This window comes from Emydura macquarii, unplaced genomic scaffold (assembly GCF_026122565.2).
Source record: "Emydura macquarii macquarii isolate MOO-44397 ecotype Brisbane River unplaced genomic scaffold, CSIRO-AGI_Emac_v2 contig_67, whole genome shotgun sequence".
NCBI classification, from domain to species: domain Eukaryota; kingdom Metazoa; phylum Chordata; order Testudines; family Chelidae; genus Emydura; species Emydura macquarii.
The window spans coordinates 8,297,911-8,306,625 of NW_027130204.1; the positions used below are offsets into that span (position 1 = coordinate 8,297,911).

Here is an 8,715-nt window from a genome sequence, read left to right on the forward strand (position 1 = left end):
GGGCGGGGGGAAGTCTGAGCAATGTGCCCCCCACCTCCTGGCCTCTGCTGCTGATTTGGTACTCTAGGAAGTCGGTGCCCAGGCCTTTTGTCCTGGTTGCCCACCCGCCCTTAAGACTGGCCCTAGTTGTTTGGCTAAATGGGCCTCTTGAGTTTTGTAAGGAAATGTAGGGACTCACATGTCTGGCAAATCTGCCTTCCACTGTATTTTGCAGCCCTTAGTAGAATGGAGTTCTATTTCTACACCTTCCGTAATAATTTAAGAAAAGAACGCTTTCTTCCAGTGGCTAAAGCACACTAACGCTACCAGTCTAATCGCCATCTAACGCTATTTACAGAGATCCCAATATGTGTTCTAGCTCTGTGTGCGAGAGAGGAGTGTTGTGCCTGGCTAGTGGCAGATTCTGAGGGTAAAGGACCTATTGCTGGTGCTAGTGAGGAGAGAGAGCTCTCAAGTGGAGGAAGCCTGTAATTTTGCTGTTGAGGGGCCTGAGCAAGATTCTAGACCCGGCTCCCTGTGTGAGTGTGTGAGAGAGAGATGTCCCTACTAATTATATCTGGTGGCCACAGAATATGGATTTGTTACATCAAGAGTCTTGCACTTAAAGTGCAGGCCTTAAAACTGGATAGTTACATCTGCAAATGATCATCTGTGGTACTGCAACATACTGTTTCGGTTTTAAGCTTTGTTAGCGCTCTGAAAATGGAACCTTTTCTGAGACGCACTCCGTTCTGCTGGTTATCTTGGGAAGCCATATTCCTTCATGAACTCTCAAGCAAACTATGCGCTTTCATCCCCTGCCAATGCTCTCTGCTGTGGGGAGATTTAAATTAAATTACAATACAAGGAAGCATCCATTGAAACTCCCCTAATAAAATATATATTTCAGATTTGATTCTAGACTAAGTAGGAAATAATGTCGTTTCAGTTGTAAAAAGTTGGCTTGCTACACAAGCTCTGGAATTAATTACTGCCAACTACTTGTTTGGGAAGAAAGGTTAGTGTCCTTCAAAGAAATAAACAAGTCTAATCTACTCCTTTACTGGTTTCTCCATGTATGACAGACAGACAGACAAAACTAAGGGAGGATTGCTTCCCAAATCAACACTCTAAATTTAGATTAGAGGTTAAAAACTGGTTGGATTTCTTTTCCTTCTCTTGCCCCTTGATACTGTCTCAAATATAAAGATAAGTTATGTCTAAGACAAATCAGAAATTGTAGCAGGAAAAGTCAGTTTATTTTTTTTTAAAAAAGAACTAGGACTATTTTATAGGACAGACTTGGAATGTGTCTCTGACCTGTGTTCTTCTCCTATTAATAGTGAATAACAATACTTGCTACTTTTATGTCAGTTTTCGCCAATAGATTTTTTTTTGGGGGGGGAAGGGGAACACTCTTATCTTTGGGGTGGGACCATCATTTATGTACAGTGTCTAGCATAATGGGACCCTCATCCATGACTGGTGTGCCTAGTTGCCTCTGCAGTACGAATATTAAATAATAATCATCCCCATTTTATAGAGGGGAAACTAGGGTATGCTCCAGGGAGAAGAAATTGCTGTGTCACTGTACTAAGTAAGTTCCTTTACATTGAGCAGTATGCTTTGAGCCCAGTTTGCTATTTACTGGGTGGAGAGAGTACTGGACTAGCTCTGTCACTGACTTGCTGTACGACTTTGGGCTAGTCACGTCATCTCCCTGTGCCTCTGTTTCCCCAACTGCAAAATGGGTGCAGAGAAAAGAAAAATGGGTATGGAGGAAAAAAAAGTGCTATGGAAGAGTCAAGTATTATTATTTTTCTTGTGCTGCCCTCCTGCCCCTTGTCTTGAAGAGTCGAACATATGGCTGTACGTGAAGGGCCTGAGATGCCGAGTGCCATCTAGTCCCTTAGAGTCAAGCCACGAGTTCTTTAATCAGTAGTTAGTCTTTACTCAGTACCAACGCTCAGTGGGAGGAGAGGCTGGTGCTCCTTGCATGAGATCAGGTCCTAAATGATTTCCCCTATCTACCCTGAGTCATTTGCGGGGTTCACCCCTTCTGCAAACCAGCACATAAGCATTAGGTTCAAAAACTGTTGCTTATGAATTACACTGTGAGGAACTTATTGTTAGACACAAGGTGATAAAATTGCAGATGCCAGAATTTCTATACCCTAATCTTTCTTTGCATAAATAAGAGCAAAGTGCACATTAGCTAATGAATTTTATTTATTAAGCATTTGATTGGAAGGAATATTTCCCCCCGCTTGGGTTATATGTATATAAATGAAAATATTGTTAGTGATTTCACAAAATGGTAATTCAGAATAATGGAGGCTTAATCTTCTTTTCATTAGCAAACCACTTCAGGACATACACTGTGGCAAATTACACTGCATTTTAAGTCTCTCTCAAGTGCTGTGCACTAGAAAAAACATTCAACTATTTTTGCATTGATAGAAGTAATTGTGCAGCTAATTTGGATAAGCAGCATGCATTAGGCTATGCAAAGGAATCGCTTCTTTACGCTCACTCTCCACTCCACAGTTGCCAAATGGAATTGCTTGTAGTTCATCTTTTGTTGTTGTTTATTTGAGGGAAGTCTGCAGGTCTGCAGTATTGTTATAGCCAGTCTGCCGGGCTATCTGATGTCTGTTTCAGAGAGAGAGTGTGGTCTAGTGGGTGGAGCAGGGGAATGGGAGTCAGGAATTTTTAGTCTTGTGTCTGCAACTGACTCACTTGTGTGGCCTTGCGCTAGTCACAAATGCCAACATTTCCAAAAGTATCCAATCTGAGACACCCGAGGCCTGATTTTCAGAGGTGCTGAACAGTTGCAGCTTCCACTGAGTTGTGGGTGCTCAACACCTCTGAAAATCAGGTCATGTATGTCCCAAAATAAGTGGCCTTTTTTGGAAATTGTACCCTTAATACCTCTGTGTGTGTCAGTTGCCCCATCTATAAAGGGGAACAAAACATCCCTGAACGCTAGAGCTCAGATCTGGATGCGAAAGTTGTAGATTGGTGATCTCGAGTCATGACGTGTAGATACCTCACCCTTGTTTTACATGCCCTGCTGAATGTTTCTAAAGCATTTTGATACTTCCATGGATACAAGACATTCTGTAAGTGCAAAGTATTATTGTTTCTAAATACTTTTGGCTCGCCATACTGTATAAATTTTACTGCTGCACGCTAAGATGCCAGACAATTTGTTCAGTGAGATTCATGTTCAGACATCTGTGATACAGAGAAAATAGGACTCATGCAAGGGGGGGGGAAAAAAAAAAGTGTCCTCAGCTCTCTCAAAAAAAACCCAACCACCCCATCTCTGCAACTGATTCCTCTTCATTGCCCTTACATAGTGACAAAACCTTCTCAAGCCTACCGCTGTCTGACACATTGCACCCTTGTTGCTAGTTCTCTGCCTGTGTTATCTATGTGAAAGAGTCTAGAGACCCCAGCTAAAATCAGGGACCCATTGTGCTAGCTGCTGTAGAAACACATGGTGAGATGACCACTGCCCCAAAGAAATTAAAATCTAAATAAACAAGACAAAAGGTGGGAGGGAAACTGAGGCACAGAAAGGGGAAATGAGTTACTTACGATCACACAGCCATTCAATGGGAGAGCCAAAAATAATACCCAAAGCTCCTGACTCAGATTCCAATGCTTTATCCACTACACCACACGGCTTCCCTAGCTGCAAGGAATCTTTTCCATCTGGCCTTCTACTCTGTCTAGTTCCTCATTCTCTTTAAGGGTCCACAGACATGCAGCCATTTCGGCTTCCCAGTCCATGGCTAAACAGCAAGAATTCCTGCCAATTTCCCTTCTGTCAGGGGCACAATTAGGCCATGTCTATAGCACAAGGTCTGTAGCAGCATAGTTAAGGTGCCGTAGCATAACCCTGTCATGTAGACACAGCTCCAGTCTTTAACAGCAACAGTTTTCTAAAGACTAAAGAGACATCAGCTGATTCTGATAGACATTGGTTCAAAGCAGTAAAGGCTGGTAGCTTTTATAGTCATATGCCATGGATTTAGTGGACACCAGCACCTCTCTCATGATGCTTGTGGGCTGTAAAGAAGAATGTTGCTCTGTCTAGTGGTCTTGAGCACAGGATTGTGTACCAGATACTCCTGAGTTCTAATTCTGGTTCTGCTGTGGGCAGCTGTGCTGTCTGACTCTTTCCAGGGCTGTAAAATGGGGTTAATACTGCCCACTTCACAACGGTATTGGGAAACATGGTTGTTTGTAAGGCACTTTGATGAGTAGGGTTGTCTTTTTGTTCTGTGTTTGTAGAACAGGTCTATGATGGGGGCTGCTAGGTGCTACGGTAATACAAATAAAAATAGTAATGCTCCATTATTTTATTTCTTCCATTTGGCTACAGGCTGAAAGAGGCGGACCTGGTACTTTTTTTTTTAATGAAGAATTGATTGATATGAGAGTGTGATGCAGAGATGAGGTTAGAGGACCTCTTCTTCAAGGTGTAGTGATGTACCCCACAAGTGCGCTCCATGGGCAAAACTCAGCCCTTTTGGGGAGGCATTAAGTGGTGCCTAGACCTTGTATCAGACATGAATTTCACCCTGTGTGACTAAATGTCAAGCTAGGGCCCAAGAGGAAGATAGCAACATGAGTGGGGGATAAGCCCATAATTATGTTCCTTTCCTTTCTGAGACAAGGCCTGGCATGTTGTCAGCTTTTCCCAAAGTCTCCAAAATATAAAGCAGGTGACTAGATATGTGGCTCCTAGTTCATGGGCAGTGTTGGTGTGGGAATAATCAGTCAAACCAGCTTGGGGAAGGTCCACAGCGAACTAATCAGGCTTTTCCCAAATGAGATCTGGTCACCTTCCTCGCATGGGTAGCCGCATTGACTTGTACGAGTGAGGACACTTAGGGCTTGTTGTCACTGCAGTGTTAGCTTGAGTTAAAACTTGAGTTTTGTCCCGAACTTGGCTCCCATCCATACACAGAAGCCTCAAGCCTGAGCTCCCATCCCAGGTGAGGATTAAAGCACAAGTACTGCTGACCATGAACCCAGTAATGCAGTGGGGACTCTCTGATTCTGTCCTGTTAATACAAACACTGCACTGCTTGAGTGTTTTGCAATGTGACCTCTTGAGCTAGGCTAACTCAAGAGGAGTTTGGCTAAGTTATCTGCATGTGAGTTAACACTGCAGTGAAGACAATCCCTTACTCATGAAGGCAGGACAGTAAAACAGTGCAGTGATGGATGTTTATACAATGGAATTCAACAATCTGGTACTGAGACCAGATTTTTCAAACTTGGGGGTTAATCCTGCAAATGTACATGTCTGATTTCAACAGGTCACACAAGATCAGACTAGATGATCACCCTTGCCCCTTCTGCCCTTAAAATCTATCATCAAAGTTATACATGTACAAAAGTGTTTGCATGACTGTAGTTTTAGATGCTATAATTAGGTTGGGCACCTACCTCTTATTTAAATGCCTAGTAAAAGCAGCTGTGCTTTCAGAAATTCCAAGGACCTGGAGGTTTAATTGTTCAGCATCTCTGATAGCCAGGCCACTTTTATCGAGGTGCTTAAATATGGAGACTGATGATGCCTAACTTACTTCACCCAAATGTGAAAGTGATGGCTTGACTTCTGAGGACATTACATCCTCAGTATTACTCCATTTTTTTCCTCTGGAAATGCCTAGAATCAGTGCGTGCGTGCGTGTGCGTGTGTAAAGATCTTCAAGGCACTGTGTGAAGGAAAGAAAATAGCGAAACAATTCAGGAGAGAAGACAGGCATTTTTCAGTCCATTAAGATTTTATATTGCTGTCCATCACCATGGTATCTGGGTGCCTTCCATGTAAAATCAAATAGCAAAAGTGAAAGGTCCCTTGTGGACTTCAGGGCCAGGACAATGCACATGGAGTGAAATCCTGGACCCGCTGAAATCAGTGGCAAAAATCCCATTGATGTCCATGGAGTCAAGATTTCACCCCAAGAGTCCAGGGTGTGAATTTATTTACTACCATTTGTACTTAGGCAGAATGATGAAAACAGTGAAAACCGAGGAGTTTTTTGTAGAAACATTTCCACGCATGAAGTGAACATTATGATAAATCATTCATGTCTGTACCTTGTCTACTGTAGAGGATTAAAATATGGATTTTCCCCCTGTTCATTGCATATCATCCTGCCCCACTGAGGTCCATTGTGGCCTTACAATTGAAAACTCTGAAGTTTTGCCATTGGCTTGATGAGTAAAATGCTCGCCCTATCACGCTCCATATAAATGCAACATGAGGGCTTCTTATTTAATTCTGCTTAATATAACATCTACATAAAGGGAAAAAATATTGCTGCAAACATTCTGAATGTGTGTCAGAGAGAGAGAGAGAGAGAAATATCTGAGATCAAGTGATCAGAATGACAAGTTCTCATGTATTCAAGGGTATGCAACAGATCTGGATTTAATTTAGCGATATGCTAAAGGGAAACACAATCATGGTCCTAAATAAGCCAAGTTTCTTTCTTTAGGAATAATGAAAGGTAGTGTAGTATGTTCCCTGATTTCTTGGCTAATATTCTGTACTTTCCTTTCCAGGCAGTAGTTGGGATGTTACCCCTCCATACTTCTGGTCTGGGCAGACAAGCACTTACCCTCTTTGATCAATGTCAGTGCAGCTCATTTTGCTAAGCAGAGGGTGGTTACATGGCAGAGTGCTCTCATTTCAGAATTCAGTGTGCATCTCTGAAGTGCACTGTCTACTTTAGGCTGAAAATGTAAGCAGCACTTTGCTTTCTAGGTTCAAAGATTGTACTTGGCACAAAGAGCGAACAGTACGTAAATTACAAAAAGAAAAACCCTTTGGGATGGGTTACTTCGCTAAGTGTATTGCAAGCTGAAAAATGCTGCTCCCAGTTATATCGTCCTCATGACGATTTGCTTGAGCAACAGCCTCAAAGAACTTCATGCCACCCTGTGTCAGTCTGGCGCTTACCGAACCCTGCAGCAGTAATGCAAAGAACTGTGGTTTGGGATTTTCGGGGGTTTTTTTTTTTTTAACATCTGATTAAAATATATTTGAGATTTAGAATTTATTAAAAAATATTTCCAGGCAGGAGGAAAACTTTTTTTACCCCTCTGAAGCCCCTATAAAAGCTGGTTTCCTCCTCTTCAGCTGGGAGCCCAGAAAGAATGCAGACAAGGACTGTAAGTACATAACTACTAATCCTAGGATTCCCACTTTATATTAAATGGAGGCACTCATGAGAATATGATCCATATTTATTATCCCCTCCAACCTTCACCAGAAATTGTCATTTAATTCAGCTCCTTTGTATCACGCAGATATCCTCAAGTTTGAAGAATTTTGAGGTTGTAAAATAGTTCGTCGAATGTAGTTGTTTTTAAACAATTTCAAGCTAGATAGAGTTGTATTTCCCAAACCCTCCTGCTGTGTACATTCTGAACTAACCAGCTATTTCAATGAATCTCTAAACCTCTGATGCCTTTTTAAAAAATAAAATTTGCTCTCATTCTTTGTTGACTGAACTGGTTCATTTAAAACAGGTCAAGTTGCGGTTTCATTGAATGTCTTGAGAGTGCCCAAGAAACTTAAAACCACATTCTCATTTCATAGACTCTGTAACTGAACTGGAAAAGTCATATTTGAGCAGCGATCATCAGAGAATGAACAAAATATTCAAGTGGGGGGAGGACGGAGTGTCACAAAACATTAACCTGTAAAACTGAAGCGGGATTTTCTCTGGTATCTTTTTAATCTAATTTAAATCCAGGTTTAAAAGGGATTTGTATCTCTAGGGTAAACACATTTATTTTAGCTAATTTTCCTTTTATAAGTCTCTTCATATTAGAATTTTGAAAAGACACTGGCCCTATATTATTATTATTCCAAAAATGTATTCTAAACTTCTTCATGCCTTTGCTCTATAACAATTTTATGAAGCTATCAGTTACCTTGAAAGATTTGCCAGCTCTCAGTTCTTGCCATGATTTGCTGAGAGAGTTTTTAAAAGGAAGAGTGGTAGCATAAGAAACATGGTTCAAAGTTGATATTGGTTAGGCTTACCTGTAAGGTTTAGGCAGGCACTCTAAGTAGCTTGGTTCTATGAAGTGTGGCAGGATGACACAGGAAATCTTACTAACTTTGAAACCAGAGTCTATTTTTAGGGTAGGATTTGCTGACTCTGACCTTGTGTGCTACCCACTCTATGGGGAGAAGCTTTACATCTGCTTGTAAAACTATTCCCTGATGTGACCTGAAACCTTAAACCTGCCATTTAGTTATATAGTCTGTGGTCAGTCACAGTATGAATAAGATAATGTGACGTCTACATGTGGGCTATAATAATAAACAAGAAGGCAGCTTTTACCTTCCCATTCCCCTTTCAGTCCTGATGCTAAATTTAGTCCTGGCTTTATTTTACAAGTAATTAACAGCTGTTTGTAGTCACGATGCTTCTAATGGCTTTATGCCTGCAAGATAATGGACCACAAGAGCAGAGGTGGCCTTGCACCCGTGCAGGTCTCCTGGATCTCCGGAGCTCCTCACCACGTGCGCCCACTTGACTTGTTAAACAGATTTTTCTCATCAGCTGTTCTGTCTTGCTCCCGCACTGACACCCACAGTAGATATCCAATTCCTTAAAGACCATTCCCTGCTTGGAAGGATGAACATCAGCTCCATTTGCAGCCTTCCCAGTCCATGTGGACAGGAGTCCCAAA

The 8,715-nt window shown here is 41.8% G+C and overlaps 1 protein-coding gene across 1 annotated transcript in view; it reads right to left on the reverse strand.

Moving 5' to 3' along the window:
* The window catches only part of DUSP29 (dual specificity phosphatase 29), a 31,615-nt gene extending 23,517 nt beyond the window's left edge, over positions 1-8,098 (reverse strand). Inside the window, exon 1 of the mRNA XM_067539335.1 lies at positions 8,060-8,098. The gene's annotated coding sequence lies outside the window, so the exon portion shown is untranslated. The remainder of the gene's footprint in view (positions 1-8,059) is intronic.
* Between the last annotated feature and the right edge of the window lie 617 nt (positions 8,099-8,715).